The sequence below is a fragment of the Pan paniscus genome, chromosome 5 (genome assembly GCF_029289425.2).
Source record: "Pan paniscus chromosome 5, NHGRI_mPanPan1-v2.0_pri, whole genome shotgun sequence".
In the NCBI taxonomy this organism is placed as follows: Eukaryota; Metazoa; Chordata; class Mammalia; order Primates; family Hominidae; genus Pan; species Pan paniscus.
The window spans coordinates 151554408-151570948 of NC_073254.2; positions in this window are offsets into that span (position 1 = coordinate 151554408).

The following is a 16541-nucleotide window of genomic DNA, read 5'->3' on the forward strand; positions in this document are numbered from 1 at the left end:
TTAAAACTTACCATTGACTGACAAATGAATGAGGTTTAATGAGATAACATATGTAAAATATCTCATACTTTACGCAGCTTTGACACCAGGCAAGCTCTCTCAATATGAGCTCTTCTTATTACCTGATCTTTGGAGAAGTTCTCTTATTTTACATCCTCTGATGTAATTATGTACCACATTATGTGAGAAAGTAATGTCAAAGTTGTTGAACATGCGTGCCGTGTTTAACATTTTTAAGGTATCCTCCCTCTCTTATTTTCCTTGCATTTTCTACTATCTAAAATGGTCTCAAATATTAACACAGTAAGAACTACATGAAAAGAAACTGCATTCTCTGTGCATTTCATGTCCTCTTTACCCAGAAAGCGCTGGCCTAGTTTCTTATTTCCACAGGGACATTTTGCACAGCCCACATTCAGCTTGACTGTTAGCAGCCGTGGCATGTGATTTTTTTTTTCAGCCAAATCTAGACATCCACACAACCCTAAAACTTGGTGAGAAAGCTGACGCGCCTCTTGGGAAATGGATTTGTAAGAAAATTACCATTCATTTGGGCAGACTGACTACGCTGAGCTAGATCTCTGAGGATACGATGATGAGATTCATGTCTGGAAAATGAGTGGGGGAGAGTTTCCTGTCTTAAACTTGCTTATCCTCAAGACAAGAAGGTAGTGTTACCTTTTGCTACCAGGGAGCTTTAAATGAGGACGAGCAATGACAATGTGAGTCCGGTTCAGTAGTTCTCAAATTTTCATCTGCGTCAAAGTCACTTGGGAAGTTTGAAAAACGACAGAATCAGGGCCCTTTCCCTTTCTCCTCCTCCCCCAACAATAATATGCCTTAAAACTAGTGCACCAACTCATTGGCAGGTGGTCCACAGACCAAAATCGAAGACACACTGGGTTCCTTCACAGCCTTTCATTTTGAGAATTTACTTTCATTTAATGAGAATCTACTGAGTGCAAAGGATTGAATTGGCCATTATGAACAAAAGCTAATGCATACAGTGTATTAGAAAGAGAATACAGAACATTTGAATGCTGATGGCATAACACCATTTGGCATTTGCACGGGGCTTCCCAGTTTTCAAAGCATATTCACGTCCATTGCTTCCTCTTTCCATCAACTATGTGGGAGGGGCAAGGAAGAGATTGGCATTTCCAACTCACAAAAAAGAGAACTTGAGTAATTTCCCCAAGTTTCTATGGCTATTGGATGACAGACATGGATCATATCCAGGATTTTTGACTGCTGGGGCTGGAGGTCAACTTATCAAACTTTAATGAGAGGTACATTATACTAAGATACAGGCACAAAGCTGTACTTACATGAATGTTCACTGCTGTGTTTATCACAGGGAAAAAGTGGAAACACTCTAAATGCTCATCAACAGTGGCCTGGTTAAAAAAAAAACAACTATCATTCATCCATACAAGGCAATATTCTGCAGTCGTTCAAAAGGATAAGGCAGATCTTTATTAACATAGAAAAATGTTCATGATGCATTGTAAAGCTAAGAAGTCACTGAAATCTATGTAGAGAATGGTCCATTTATGAGAAAAAAAGTTTATGCATGAATTTAAAACTCTGGAAGTTCACTTCGTTCTACACATCTAGAGGGAAAGAGGGACAGAGACAGAGATAGAGAGAAAGAGAGATGCAGCTTACTGCTATTTTGCCTGGTGCCCTGGGGAACAGGTGCTGTTGGGCCAACAGTGATCAATACAACCTTCCCTGGACCCTAAATGGAATAGAGCACTCAGGGGATAATTCCTCTAAATTAAGTGGTATGTGAATTTGGAAAGTATCTGGCAGAGAAAAAGAAAAAAAATAATAACTGTATTGGGGGTGATGGCCATTGGTTGGGGGCTTCTCTCCTGAGTATGACAACTCCATTCTTAATTATAATTATAATACTTACCATTCCATTTTATACAACATAACACTGTAGCATTAATGTGTGTATTCAACAGTAATATAATGAAGGTATTAGTTTATGAACCAAGGTTTACTTTTAAAACATATTTTTTAAAAAAATAATTTTTATACACTTGCAAAGGGGATTGCATTTAACAAAAAGATTTTGTCTTGAAGAAGGTGAATGTTTGAGTCTTGAAGAGCAAGAATTGGCTGAAACAAATAAAAAAGTAAAAACATAAAATAATTTTTAAAAACGTAGGCCAAGTGTGGTGGCTTACACCTGTAATCCCAGCATTTTGGGAGGCCCAGGTGGGAGGATCGCTTGATCCCAGGAGTTCAAGACAAGCCTGAGCAACATATAAAAAAATTAAAAAATTAGCCAGGCATTGTGGTGTAAGCCTGTAATCTCAGCTACTTGGGGAGGCTGAGATGGCAGCATGGCTTGAGCCTGGGAGGTTGAAGCTGCAGTGAGCTGAAATCATACCACTGCACTCCAGCCTGGACAACAGGGCGAGACCCTGTCTCAAAAACAAAACAAAACAATAACAACAAAAACTTTTAAAGCTCAAAACTACAGAACACCATAAATATGATATTTTATTATTATTCTTTGAATTCTTTTGCAGAATTGAGTAATGTATAGTTTCAATATAATTCAACTTTCAACTACTCATTGTGTGCCTCTCCTGGGCAGGTCCTGGAACACAAAGATGACAGGGCAAGGTCCCTGCTTTAGAGAAGCTGACAGTCTTATTCTTTATTTTCCAACTGCAATAAATTCAGTTCAAAATAAAACAAGCATGGACGCATTTCTCAAATAATGGGTCTTCATTTGCAAAAAGGCTCTTAGATGAAGAGACCTGTGTCTTTAGTGGCTGACTTATGTTTTAAAAAATTAAATGCATTTTGTGCTTGTCAATATCCCAGAACATTTTTTTGGTGGAAACAGACAATTATTTAAATTCTTCACTCTGTCAATGAAGACAAAAATCTAAATGAAAAAAAAATTTAATTCCCATAAGAGTGATTTGTAACATTTCTAGGTCATAGGCCCTCCCTTAAGAATCTGATCAAAGTGAGGAACTGTCTTCTGAACGCACATTCCATGAAATATTACAACTTCAGAAGCTCAAGGACTACTGAGCCCATCTATGGACACCAATTAATCAACCCTGCTATAGAAGCTTGTTCTTTTAAAATGCAAATCTAGCAATTTTTATTTAGAGAATATTTTTAGAGCACCCATCCTATGCAAAAGCTCTGTTAGATGTGCAGTGGCAATCTGTGTTTTAACAAGCCCTCCCGGCGATTCTGATGCACGCTTGTTAGAGATTCACTGGCTTAAGCCAAAATACACCAGATTCAGGCCTTGCTCCCAGAAGTTCTTATTTAAAGTTCTGATTTATTTGGTCTGATGTGGAGCCCAATCCTTGGTGTTTTAAAAACCTCTCCAGGAACTTCTTATATGCAAGCATTGTTGAGACCCTTTGGTTTAAACACTGGGGATGTGCTTTCTGGTTTCTGATGAACATTTATAGCCCCCAAAAGAAAAAAGTCTGTGGCCCACACCTATATATCAATATCTATGGCTCCCAGCATGCGCGGTAGCACAATGTGTTTAATATGAGAGGCAGCAGCACTTCAATCATATGGCAATTAGGAGGCTGTGTTCTAATATCCCTTTCACCCCCTAGTTAATTTACTCTTCAAGAGCAGTAGCCTCAAATCCTGCTTTCTAGTTAACTAACGAACATTCATTTCTTTTAGAGTTTTTTTTTTAAATGGGAAAGGTAAGTACAATCTTTGAGTTCTCTATATGAAACTAGAAGATAATAAATCCATTCTTTGGGTGAAGACTTTTAACTTACAATTGCTGTCCTTAGCAGCAAATAGATCAATTTTTGTTACTGATCAGCTGCTCTGCTAACAGTTTCTGTGAGACACATCTATTTCACAACTAATGGAAAAATCTTGGCTTTGAAGAGTATCTAGGCTTTCAATTCACACGAGAAACAATTTTTGCAAGTCATTGCCCTTTGGAATATTTGTATGGAGTCACTAAAGTCAGCTGAAATAGACATTGCCTTATTCGATGGAGCGGTCTTTATTAAATGAATATATATATTGCATCTATATTATATACATTATACACATTCATCAAATACATATTATATATGTTCATCAAATACATATTATATACATTCATCAAATTTATATTATATATTATATATATTCATCATCTTTGAAGCTTGAAGGACTACTTTATTTTTTTATTTTACTTTAAGTTTCAGGATACATGTGCAGAACATGCAGGTTTGTTACACAGGTATACATGTGCCATGGTGGTTTGCTGCACCTATCAACCCATCTAGGCTTTAAGCCCTGTGTGCATTAGGTATTTGTCCTAATGCTCTCCCTCCCCTTGCCCCCAACCTCTGACAGGCCCGGTGTGTGTTGTTCCCCTCCCTGTGTCCATGTGTTCTCATTGTTCAACTCCCACTTATGAGTGAGAACAGGGTGTGTTTGGTTTTCTGTTCCTGTGGTAGTTTGCTAAGGATGATGGCTTCCAGCTTCATCCATGTCCCTGCAAAGGATATGATCCCATTCCTTTTTATGGCTGCATAGTATTCCATGGTGTATATGTACCACATTTTCTTTATCCAGTCTATCATTGATGGGCATTTGGGTTGGTTCCATGTCTTTGCTGTTGTAAATAGTGCTGCAATAAACATACTCATGCAAGTGTATTTATAGTAGAATGATTTATATTCCTTTGGGTATATACCCAATAATGGGATTGCTGGGTCAAATGGTATTTCTGGATCTAGATCCTTGAGGAATCGCCGCATTGTCTTCCACAATGGTTGAACGTTACATTTCCACCAACAGTGTAAAAACGTTTCTATTTCTCCACAGCCTCGCCGGTATCTGTTATTTCTTGACTTTTTAATAATTGCCATTCTGATTGGCGTGAGATGGTATCTTATTGTGGTCTTGATTTGCATTTCTCTAATACTCAGTGATGTTGAGCTTTTTATCATATGTTTGTTGGCCGCCTAAATGTCTTCTTTTTAGAAGTGTCTGTTCATCTGTTCATATCTTTGCCCAATTTTTGATGGGGTTGTTTGTTTCTTGTAAATTTATTTAAGTTCCTTATAGATTTTGGATATTAGACCTTTGTCAGATGCATAGTTAGCAAAAATTTTTTTCCATTCTATAGGTTGCCTGCTCACTCTGATGATAGTTTCTTTTGCTGTGCAGAAGCTCAGTTTAATTAGATCCCATTTGTCAATTTTGGCTTTTGTTGCAATTGTTTTTGGTGCTTTTGTCATGAAATCTTTACTAATGCCTATGTGAAGGACTACTTTATAAGTTCCTATGAAGATGTTAGAAATTCTTTGGCAACACAAGTTCATTGACTTGTTCAGGTTCACATGTAGTTGACACAATTATACAGTTTAGCATTATATCTATACACCAATTTCACCTCCTTATGTTGCAAATTTGATTCATGAATGATAATATAAACTTTCAACTTTATCATGTTGGATTATAGAGGTGCATGTTATAGAAAAAAATAGAAAATAGAAAATAATAAAGTGACAAGTTTAGCGGAAAAGGAAAGCTTAAGCAAAAAGAATAAAGTAATTTCGTTTTGGTTTTTAAATTTTCTTATACTCCATTTTGCAGATGAATAATAAAGTAATTTTGACGTAGATACCTTGTTTTCTCACCACATCCATGTCCTCTGGATGCTTATGCCTTGTGCTGACGTGGAAATGCCAGACTTTTAAGAAAGAGATGAGGTTGCTGATGTTAGGAATATTGTTTTCTCCATCCATAAATAAATGTTGATTTGTTACATTAAGGTCCCTTTTCAGAAAATTAGAATTTTAAATCCATACAATATTAATTCTGTCGGGGATCAAAGTTCTTGGTACAGATAAAAAGAGAGATGCCTAAATTCAGCAATTATTATATCAAATGCCAGTGTCATTTATTTGCATACTGTTTATGCTGTTCTGGGAATTCAAATGCTGAAATAATTTTTAAAGTTTAACAGTATTTTTTAATAGTAGTCAAAAGTGAAATAATCTACATATTTATTATTCAGATGAATTTATGATAGAATCACTTGACAGAATACTAGTATCTCTTTAGAAACATTTTAAAAAGAATTTTTAATAACGTAGAAATGTTCATAAAATAATTATAAGAGAAAAAAGCAAGATATAAAATAATCTCCAATGGACAAAATATGTAAATACACAAGATATTAGAAAGTAATATTGCAGAATATTAGCCATATTTATATATATGGGATGTAGGGTTGTGGATGATGTACATTTTCTTATTTATTCTTGTGAATATTTTAAATATTTTATAAGGAAACATATCTACTTTTAAAAAATTTATTTATTTATTTATTTATTTTTGAGATGGAGTCTCATTCTGTTGCCCAGCCTGGAGTGCAGTGGTGCGATCCTGGCTCACCGCAACCTCCACCTCCCAGGTTCAAGCGATTCTCCCATGTCAGCCTCCAGAAGAGCTGGGATTACAGGCGCATGCCACCACGCCTGGCTAATTTTTGTATTTTTAGTAGAGACAGGGTTTCACCATGTTGGCCAGGCAGGTCTCCCACCTTAGCCTCCCAAAGTGCTGAGATTTTAGGCGTGAGCCACCGCACCCAGCCATTATCCACTTTTCAATAAGAAGAAAATGTTAGTTTGGTCTATCAGCAAGAAGAAAAAGAAAAATTATAAGGGACCTGACAAATCATCCAATAAATAGCTAAGAGTTGACTAACTGAAATAATAAATGTCCCCCGTCAATCTCATTAGAGATATTTATGTTTGGACGCAAAACTTTTGTGAAAGTATATTTGTTTATAGAAAAACACACGTTCTTAATACCTTCCTTGGAAGTTTTTTCTTATAACATATTAGTTTGTTTATATTCATTGTTTTTGTGCTGAAAGTAGAGTACAAAATGCTTGTACAAATTGTGTTCTCAATAAATATATCTTGAATGAATGAATGAGTTTACCAACCAGCAAGTATGTCTAGAAGTACTTGTTATATAAATATTTTAATCATAGTTTTCTCTAAGCCTTCTCTAGGAAGATTAGTTTTAATATGTTATAAACATAGCAATATGAATCCAACTAATACTAAAACTACAGGTGTTTTAATACAGGTGTGACATACATTTTTTCTGTCAGTAGAAAAGAGAGTATCAGACCTTGAACTTGCATCCAATTGTCTGAAAGCATCAAAAACAGAAGCCCCTCCCCAAAGCACAAACTTTCCCTGATGTTTACTTGTAGCAGAGTTTGGCAGCCAAGTTCCTGGATGTTACAAATTAAATACTGCTCATAGCCCTGCTTCCAACTGCCTTGTTGGCAAAAATTTTGAAACTCTAGAAGGACCATGCTCAGAAGCTAGACCTAGGGGGAATGGTAAGCAATGGAAACTCCTAAATCCAAGAGAAGAACAGTGACTGCATTCACCCACTTAAGAAATCACTTATCTTTAACAATAGTTGTTTTTGTACTTTGGGGGGTTTGTGGCTATTCCCTAAGATCCTTTTTTCCACTGACTTTTACAAGGAATTTAGGGCCTCTTTTTCAACAGATATAAGTAAATCAGCCTATGATATTTCAACATAAACTATGTCAAAACATTTCACATTACTCTTTAATTGTTTATTTATTTTTCCTGTGCTTTGAAATTATAAAAAATTTGAGGGTGATTTTAGGCTACACATAAAATGTGATAGTCAATTTGTTAAAGAATATAAAATTACAGCTAGGTAGAAGGAATAAGTTATAGGGTTCTACATCACTTTAGGAAGACTACAATTAACAATAATATATAGTTTTAAATAGCTAGAAGGAGAATATTGAACATTCCCACACGAAGAAACGATAGATGTTTGAGATGATGGATATGCTAATTACCCTAATCTGATCACTATACATTATATGTATCTAAATATCACTATATGCCTTGTAAATATGTACAATTATTATTTGTCAGTTAAAATAATCAGAACCAGAAAAATTAAACTGTACACACACACACACAACCAATCTGACAAACACTCAAGTAATACAGTCTGACCTAATTGGCTACAGGTAGGAAATAAATTTTGCTTTGAGTTTCCTGGAAAACATAGTTCAAAAGAAAAGTCAGTTACATAGTCTTCATTGTACAAAAGAAAAAAACTTGAGTTTCTCAGGCCAAGAAAAAATTTCATAGCACTAAGTTCTGAAAGAAATTACTCAGTATACTTGTGTAGGGATTTTTTAATGACATGGTACACAATGACCTCAATATCCATACAGCATACATAGATACTGATTTTTTAAAGCTGCTTCTTGTGTTCTTCCAAACAGGTCAATTTCATGATACTAAAAAACCGCCCAGAGACATCAGTCTGCATTGAATCAAAATAGTGCTCAAGGATGTCACATTCTTAGAATGAACTCTGAATAAAACCTACATTAAAAATCAGAATGCATGGATTGCTTCACCTTTGATTATTCACCTATTAATAGATGCAGATATGAAGTATCACTCATCGAAGGAGGTTCCAGTCAAATACGTGAAGACGAAGCAAATGGTGGGGTTCATATTCTTTGTTTTTCCTTTTTTGTAAATTTTATTTTATTTTATTTTATTTGAGACAAGGTCTCACTCTGTCACCCAGGCTAGAATGCAGTGGCACGATCTCAGCTCACTGCAACGTCCGCCTTCCGAGTTCAAGTGATTCTCCTGCCTCAGCTACCCAAGTAGCTGGGACTACAGGTATGCCACCATACTTGGCTAATTTTTGTATTTTTAGTAGAGACAGGGTTTCACCATGTTGGCTAGGCTGGTCTTGAACTCCTGACTTTAAGTGATCTGCTTGCCTTGACCTCCCAGATTGCTGGGATTACAGGTGTACACCACACTCAGCTGATTTTTTGTATTTTTTTGTAGAGATGAGGTTTCACCATGTTGTCCAGACTGGTCTCGAACTCCTGGGCTCAAGCCAACTGTCTGCCTTGGCCTCCCAAAGTGCTGGGATTACAGGCGTGAGCCCATATTTTTCAATAAAATCAAAGGATATGCCAGTTCATCCTGAGAAGTAATTCTACCTTGACTGAAGAAAGGACCTGCACAGAAAATTAAGTTTTGTTTAAATACCAATCTTGGTACTACTTGTAGACCAAATTGCTTTTCAAATCCACTTTTTAAAGTGTCAGCTTGTAACATTTGATGTTTGTATGGTGTAAACCTGCAACTAAATGGGACAAAATATTTCAAAATTATCCAGTAAAATGATAATATTTGGACTAAAAAATTACTCTGCTCAAACTTAGCTTCCTGTTAAAATCAGCTTTGGGCAAGTTAACCAGCCTCTTTGAACTTATTTCCACTTTGAAAAACAGAAATGTATAATCAAAAGTCAAATGGCAGCTGGCGCAGTGGCTCATGCCTGTGATCTCTTTGAGAGATTTGGGAGGCCGAGGTGAGTGGATCACCTGAGTCCAGGAGTTTGAGACCAGCCTGGGAAACATGGCAAACCCTTGTCTCTACAAAAAAAATATAAAAAATTAGCTTGGCACAGTGGTGGGCACCTGTGATCCCAGCTACTTGGGGGACTGAGGCGGAAAAATTGCTTGTACTCGGGAGGTGGAGGTTGCAGTGAGCCCAGCTCATGCCACTGCCACTCCAGCCTGGGTGACAGAGTGAGACCCTGTCTCAAAGAAAAAAAAAAAAGTAAATGATGTAAATAACATAAAAGTGTGTTTTACTCTATGAAACACCAGGCAGATGTCGGAGCTTATTATTACACCTGTTAAAGTTTTTTAAATGACCGCCAGAACTTTGCTCAGACTAAAGGTTCTGAAAATGACTCTCATAATTTCTGCCTGAAGTTTTTTTTTCCCCAATGTGATAGTTAATTTTATGTGTCAACCTATCTGAGCTGAGATGCCCAGAGAGCTGGCACAATACTATTTCTGGGTGTATCTGTAAGGGTGTTTCAGTGAGATCCTAGCATTTGAATCAGTAGACTGAGTAAAGGAGAGAGCCCTCACTTGTGCAGCGGGGCATCGTCTAATCCACTGAAGGCATGAAGAGAACAGAAAGGCAGAGAAACTGCAACTGTTCTCCCTGCATGAGCTGTGGCATCCATTTTCTCCCGCTGCAGGACGTTGGCAATCCTGGTTCTCAGACCTTCAGATTTGGACTGGGACTTACACCATTGGCTCCTCTGATTCTCAGGCCTTCAAATTTGCACTGGAACCACACCCAACACCACTGGCTTTCCTAGGCTTCCAGCCGGCAGACAGCAGATCATGGGACAGCCTCCATAATCTAGTGACCGAATTCTTCATAATAAATATCTTTCTCTGTATCTGCATATCTTTTATTGATTCTGTGTCTCTGGCTTTCTCTGCCAAATGTACTCATTCAGTTTAACATGTAGTTGTTTCAGCACCCACAAAATGCTTTCAGAGAGACAAAAGAAACGAAAACATGGCTCCTTCACACAGAAGGGACTAGGAGGCAACCTCTAGAACTACATTCTAGTAAATGACGATGTTATTAAATGATGCAGTGAGCATTCCTGGCAATAATAATGGTTCTGCAAGTTGAGAGCTGTAAGAGTTGAGACCTTCGTGGGCTGATTGGGAAAGCTTCTTGAGGCAGTAGGATCAGTAGGATGCCATAGAGTGATTCTTTTTTTTTTTTTTTTTTTTTTTTGAGATGGAGTCTCGCTCAGTCGCCCAGGCTGGAGTGCAGTGGCGCAATCTCGGCTCACTGCAAACTCTGCCTCCCGGGTTCACGCCATTCTCATTCTCCTGCCTCAGCCTCCCGAGTAGCTGGGTCTACAGGCGCCCGCCACCACGCCCGGCTAATTTTTTGTATATTTAGTAGAGACGGGGTTTCACCGTGTTAGCCAAGATGGTCTCGATTTCCTGACCTCGTGATCCGCCCGCCTCAGCCTCCCAAAGTGCTGGGATTACAGGCGTGAGCCACCTCGCCCGGCCGCACAGAGCGATTCTTTTTCTTTTTTCTTTTTTTTTTTAAAGAGAGAGTCTCACTCTGTCACCCAGGCTGGAATGCAGTGACGCAATCTCGGGTCACTGCAACCTCTGCCTCCTGGGTTCAAGTGATTCTCCTGCCTCAGTCTCCCAAGTAGTTGGGATTACAGGCACCCACCACCATGCCTGGCTAATTTCTGTATTTTTAGTAGAGACGAGGCTTCGCCATGTTGGCCAAGCTAGTCTAGAACTCCTGACCTCAGGTGATCTGCCCGCCTCAGCCTCCCAAAGTGCTGGGATTACAGGCGTGAGCCACCGTGCCCGGCCCCATAGAGTGTTTCTTCTCCTCTTCTAATCAGGTCCTCTGTGATCTTGTCAGATAGCTTTCATTAAGTACTTAACAACTGGTAAAATGTCCAATGAAATATTTTTTAAAATTTCCCCAGGATTGAGATCTGCATTTTAGTTTCTATGTGAGATTAAATTTTATTGCCTGAGTTCAGATCTTAAAAGATTTAATAAAGTTTGAGTCATTTTAATATCACACAGGAAGGGGAAACAATTTTTTTTCTTTCTGTACACTGGGAGCACTACGTATGATGGTTAGGCGTCAAGATAGATCAAGGTACTAATCTGACAATGTGTGAGGAATTGGAAAACTCTTCTACTTCTTTAAAATTTCAGAATCTATATATGTACGATTTACTTCAGAAACTAGGATAGATAAGAAATGTGACCAAAATTTGATTCCTATATGCATACAGATGAGGTGGCCTAAGACACACTAAAATAAGCAGGCCTACTCAGGAGAAAAGTCAACCTGCTAATTTCTCAAGCCAGTTGAGATCAGCCCATCCAATCAGAAAATCTCATCCATTCACTCCAAAATGACAGTCAGGGATTATGGTAAGGTTTATTTTTATTTTTATGTTTTAGACTCAAATACCATTTCATGGGTCATTTATAAGAGAAATGACAGGATCCTTAATAAAACCTAAGGTTATTTTTTTCAGACAGGGTCTCAGTTTGTCACCCAGGCTGGAGGACAGTGGTGCAAACATGGCTTATTGCAGCCTCAACTTCCTGAGCTCAAGCAATCCTCCCTCCTCAGCCTCCCAAGTAGCTGGGACTACAGGTGTGCACCACCATGTTCAGCTAATTTTTAAAATTTTTTGTAGAGACAGGGTCTCGCCATGTTGTCCAGGCTGGTCTTGAACTCCTGGGCTCAAGCAGCCCTTCCACCTTGGCCTTCCAAAGTGCTGGGATTACAGGCCTGTGCCACCATGCTCAGCCCAACCCAAGGCTATCGAAGTAGGTCCAACAGAGAATCTTATATGCCCCTTCTACATGTTATTTGCATCTTTCAGATCTTTGTAAAGATCCAGCCTACTCTGTTCATATCCCCTTGGAGATTCCCCTGGTACAGTTTCCCTCTCCCTTACCCTTAGTTACACCTTTAGCTTCGGGATAAACTGGTATCTAAGAGCTTCAGAGGTTGGCTGCTTTAAATTTTAGCAGAATTCCCCAGTATAGTAATAGTGACCATATTTTTGGATTTTCTTATATGGTTCTGATTCCACTTTTTAAATAATAAAGGTGATTTATTTAAATTTTTTAATTTAAAAATAGAATAACATCAGTATTACAGCTCCTTATATCAAGTTTGCAAAAATAGAATTTCCTTTATTTCCTAAAATTCATCTTGATTTCTATTTCATAGCCCCTTTCCCACTTGGCAAGAAACACCCTCAATCATTTGCCATTTCCCTCCATGGCCCCTATCCTGAGTTGGGTCACAGTCTTGCCTAGGGCCAGGTTTCAGTGTGAATGGTGTCCCGTCTGGTTTTCAGTCCATGCAGGTGGCCATGAAGGTGTCCACAAACCAGAGGAAAAATTCCTGTGGACCCAGTGGTCCTCAGTTGCTGCCAAGCTGTGATTGGGGCAGAAATCGTTCTGATTGCTCTCCATCCATCTGAAGAAACACACCTCCCTGTCATGCACAACCGGGTTGTAGCAAGATGGAATAGGGAGGAGCAAAGGGGAGAACTGGCTGCCCAGAAGCCAAGTTCTCTCCCAGAGACCAAACCCCTCTGTTCTGATGGCCTCCATGTTTCTAGGGGTATCTCTAGGTTTTTCCCGGGAGAAATCCCTTTCCTTTTATAAGTTTGGCCAAAACACTTTATTTAGACCCAAATCCTCTCTTTACTCCAAGACTTTAGGAAATGAAAGCCAAGAAGTTTTGTAATCTTGTTCAGCTCTCTGCCTTGCCACCTCCCTCCACTGAAGCTGGGAGCACAAACCTGGTTCTCTCTTAGGTGAGGAAAGAAGGAAAGAGAAAAATACAAGGAAAAAGGAAAAAATAGATTTACCGCCTCAAAATATCTACCCCCCTCACCTGTAAATAATTATGTTTTTCCAGTCCTAGTAGTAAAGGTTTATTTGTTTATGTCTAGTAAAAAGCTGGAAAGATGGTGAACTCTAGTTCTGATGTTACACGCTACTGGAGAATGATCTCTTCAAATGTTTTCCCAAAATGACCATGCACACTATAGATTATTTTAGGGATCACTTAATCTTCCCCTCTTCTCCCTGACAGAACATCAGCCTCTGCGATCCTGCTAATGCACAGGGCCACTCAAACCAGTTATTTACAGTATAAATTGCTTAATGCTTATTTATGCATTTCACAATCATCCTTTAATTGTTAACATCAAATGAGGTAGGTAGAAGTTGCATCATGTCCTGACTTTAAGACTTTTTTTACACCCCCCTTTCTCCAATACGCTTTCAGTTAACATTGAGGAAACAAAACTCTCAACTAACCTGTGCAGAAGCCAAATAATAACAATAATACATTTTATATAAAACCCATCACAACATTTATGATAGGCTATTAATAATTAAAAGCAAAATGTGGTGTTAAAAGCTCGTTTGAAAATTCCAAGAAGCACAACTAAATATATAGATCATGAAGCAGTGCATATAATCAATACGCATAGAGAAACATTTATTCCCATTTGTGTTTATTTTCTGGGCTTGTTTATGATAGAATTATTGGTAGAGAAGAAAGCTAGCTAAATATATTAGAAGCATAAATAACGCAATATTTACGACAATGTTTAACCTAACTAAGATCATTTAAAATGAGTAGGCCAGGTGTGGTGGCTCATGTATATTTTGGGAGGCTGAGGTGGGCGGATCGCTTGAGCCCAGGAGTTTGAGAACAGCCTGGGCAACATGGCGAGACCCCATCTCTACAAAAAATACAAAAATTAGCTGGGCATGGTGGCACGTGCCTGTAGTTCCAGCTACTTGGGAGGCTGAGACAGGAGAACCACCTGAGCCCAGGGAGGTTGAGCCTTCAGTAAGCTGTAATTGGATCACTGCACTCCCAGCTGGGTGACAGAATGAGACCCTGTCTCAAAAAAAAAATAAAATAAAATAACAATAGTAGATAAAATGAGTAGTGCTTTAGCAGCATCATTTGCTTGCAGTTTATGTGTTAGTTTGATGTATCTATAACTTCAAAAATGTCAGCTCTTTTATTTACTATTTTATTTGAAGGTAACACCTACTACTTTAAGGAAGAGCTTGTATTTCTTCCCATTTTATTTACTTATTACTTGCATCACCATGGACTCAGAAATCCTTATTTTACTCTACTTGTTATAATCAATTACTATCATTGTTTATTTTGTGGCTTTGACTGCCCCAGATTTAGCCAGTCTTTTGACTGCTGTATCTTTTACGTGATCCTCTTATTTACTTATTTGGGACAGAGTCTTGCTCTGTCACCATGATGGTGCATGCCTGTAGTCCCAGCTACTTGAGAGGCTGAGATAGGAGGATCACTTGACCCTAGGAGGTACAGACTCAACCTTTCAGGTGCAGACTCAACCTCCCAGGGTCAAGTGATCCTCCCATCTCAGCCTCTCAAGTAGCTGGGACTACAGGCATGCACCACCACGCCCTGCTAATTTTTGTATTTTTCTACAACATGGGGTTTTACCATGTTGCCCAGGCCGGTCTCGAACTCCTGGGCTCCAGTGATCCACCCATTTTGGCCTCCCAAAGTGCTGGAATTACAGGTATGGCCACTGCATCAGCTGATCCTCACATGTATTGAGCACTTCCTTACTTTCTGGTACCACAAGAGATTTCAGGCTTATTTTGTACTTGCAGCTTATACTTTCTCTCTTCTAGCCCTGGAATGACCCATTTCTCTAAGGAGCCCTGGTCCCTTTTATTTGAGAATGGTAGATGGAGACCAAGATGCATGTGCAGAGGTATCCATTGGTACTGGGAAATCAGTCTCCAGGCTCTTTCAGCAGAGAGCTGAGAAATGTATGTGTACACACACACACACACACACACACTCTCACACACTTCTTATTTCTATATCTAGTCACCTGAAAATATATTGAAAACCATGAGTTCATATGGATCCTCTGATCTAACACCACTGAACAGATGCTAGCCTTTTACCTTTCCTTATATCTAACTCCTTTTTCAGATTGTGGGAATCCTGGCTTTCTTTTCCACAATTTATTTACTAGCCATATGTAAGTAAGGCCCTTTGTCCATATTTTGTTCCCCTTTGTTGTCCCTTAATGATTTTCTAAAAAAAATTATTTTTAATTTTTGTGGGCACATAGTAGGTATATATATTTATTTTGAGGTACATGAAATGTTTTGATACAGGCATGCGATGTGTAATAATGACATCGTGGAGAATAGGGTATCCAGCTCCCCAAGCATTTATTCTACAAACAATCCAAATATATTCTTTGAGTTATTTAAAAGTGGGAAATTAAGTTGACTATAGTCATCCTGTTGTTCTATCAAATAGTAGGTCTAATTAATTCTTTCTATTTTTTTTTTTTGTCTCCACCTCCCCACATCCTCCTACTACCCTTCCCGGGCTCTGGTAACCATCTTTCTACTCTCTATGTCCATGAGTTCAATTGTGTCCATGAGTTAAACTGTTTTGACTTTCAGATCCCACAAATAAGTGAGAACAGGCAATGTTTGTCTTTCTGTGCCTGGCTTGTTTCACTTAACACAATGATCTCCACTTCCATCCATGTTATTGCAAATGACAGGATTCATTCTTTTTATACCTTAATAGTACTCCATTGGGTATATAACACATTTTCTTTATCTGTTCATCTGTTGATGGACACTTGGGTTGTTTCCAAATCTTGGTTTTTATGAATAGTGCTGCAATAAACATGGTAGGGCAGGTATCTCTTCAATATACTGATTTCCCTTGTTTTGGCTGTGAGATCGCTGGATCATGTGGTAGCTCTATTTTTACTTTTTTGAAGAACCTGTAAAGTGTTCTCCACAGTGGTTGTACTAATTTACATTCCCACCAACAGTGTGCGAGGGTTCCCTCTTCTCCACTTCCTCACCAGCATTTGTTATTGCTTGTCTTTTGGATGAAAGCCATTTTAACTGGGGTAAGGTAATATCTCATTGTAATTTTGATTTGCATTTCACTGATGATCAGTGATGTTGAGCACCTTTTCATAGGCTTTTTTGTCATTTGTATGTCTTCTTTTAAGAACTATCTATTCAAATC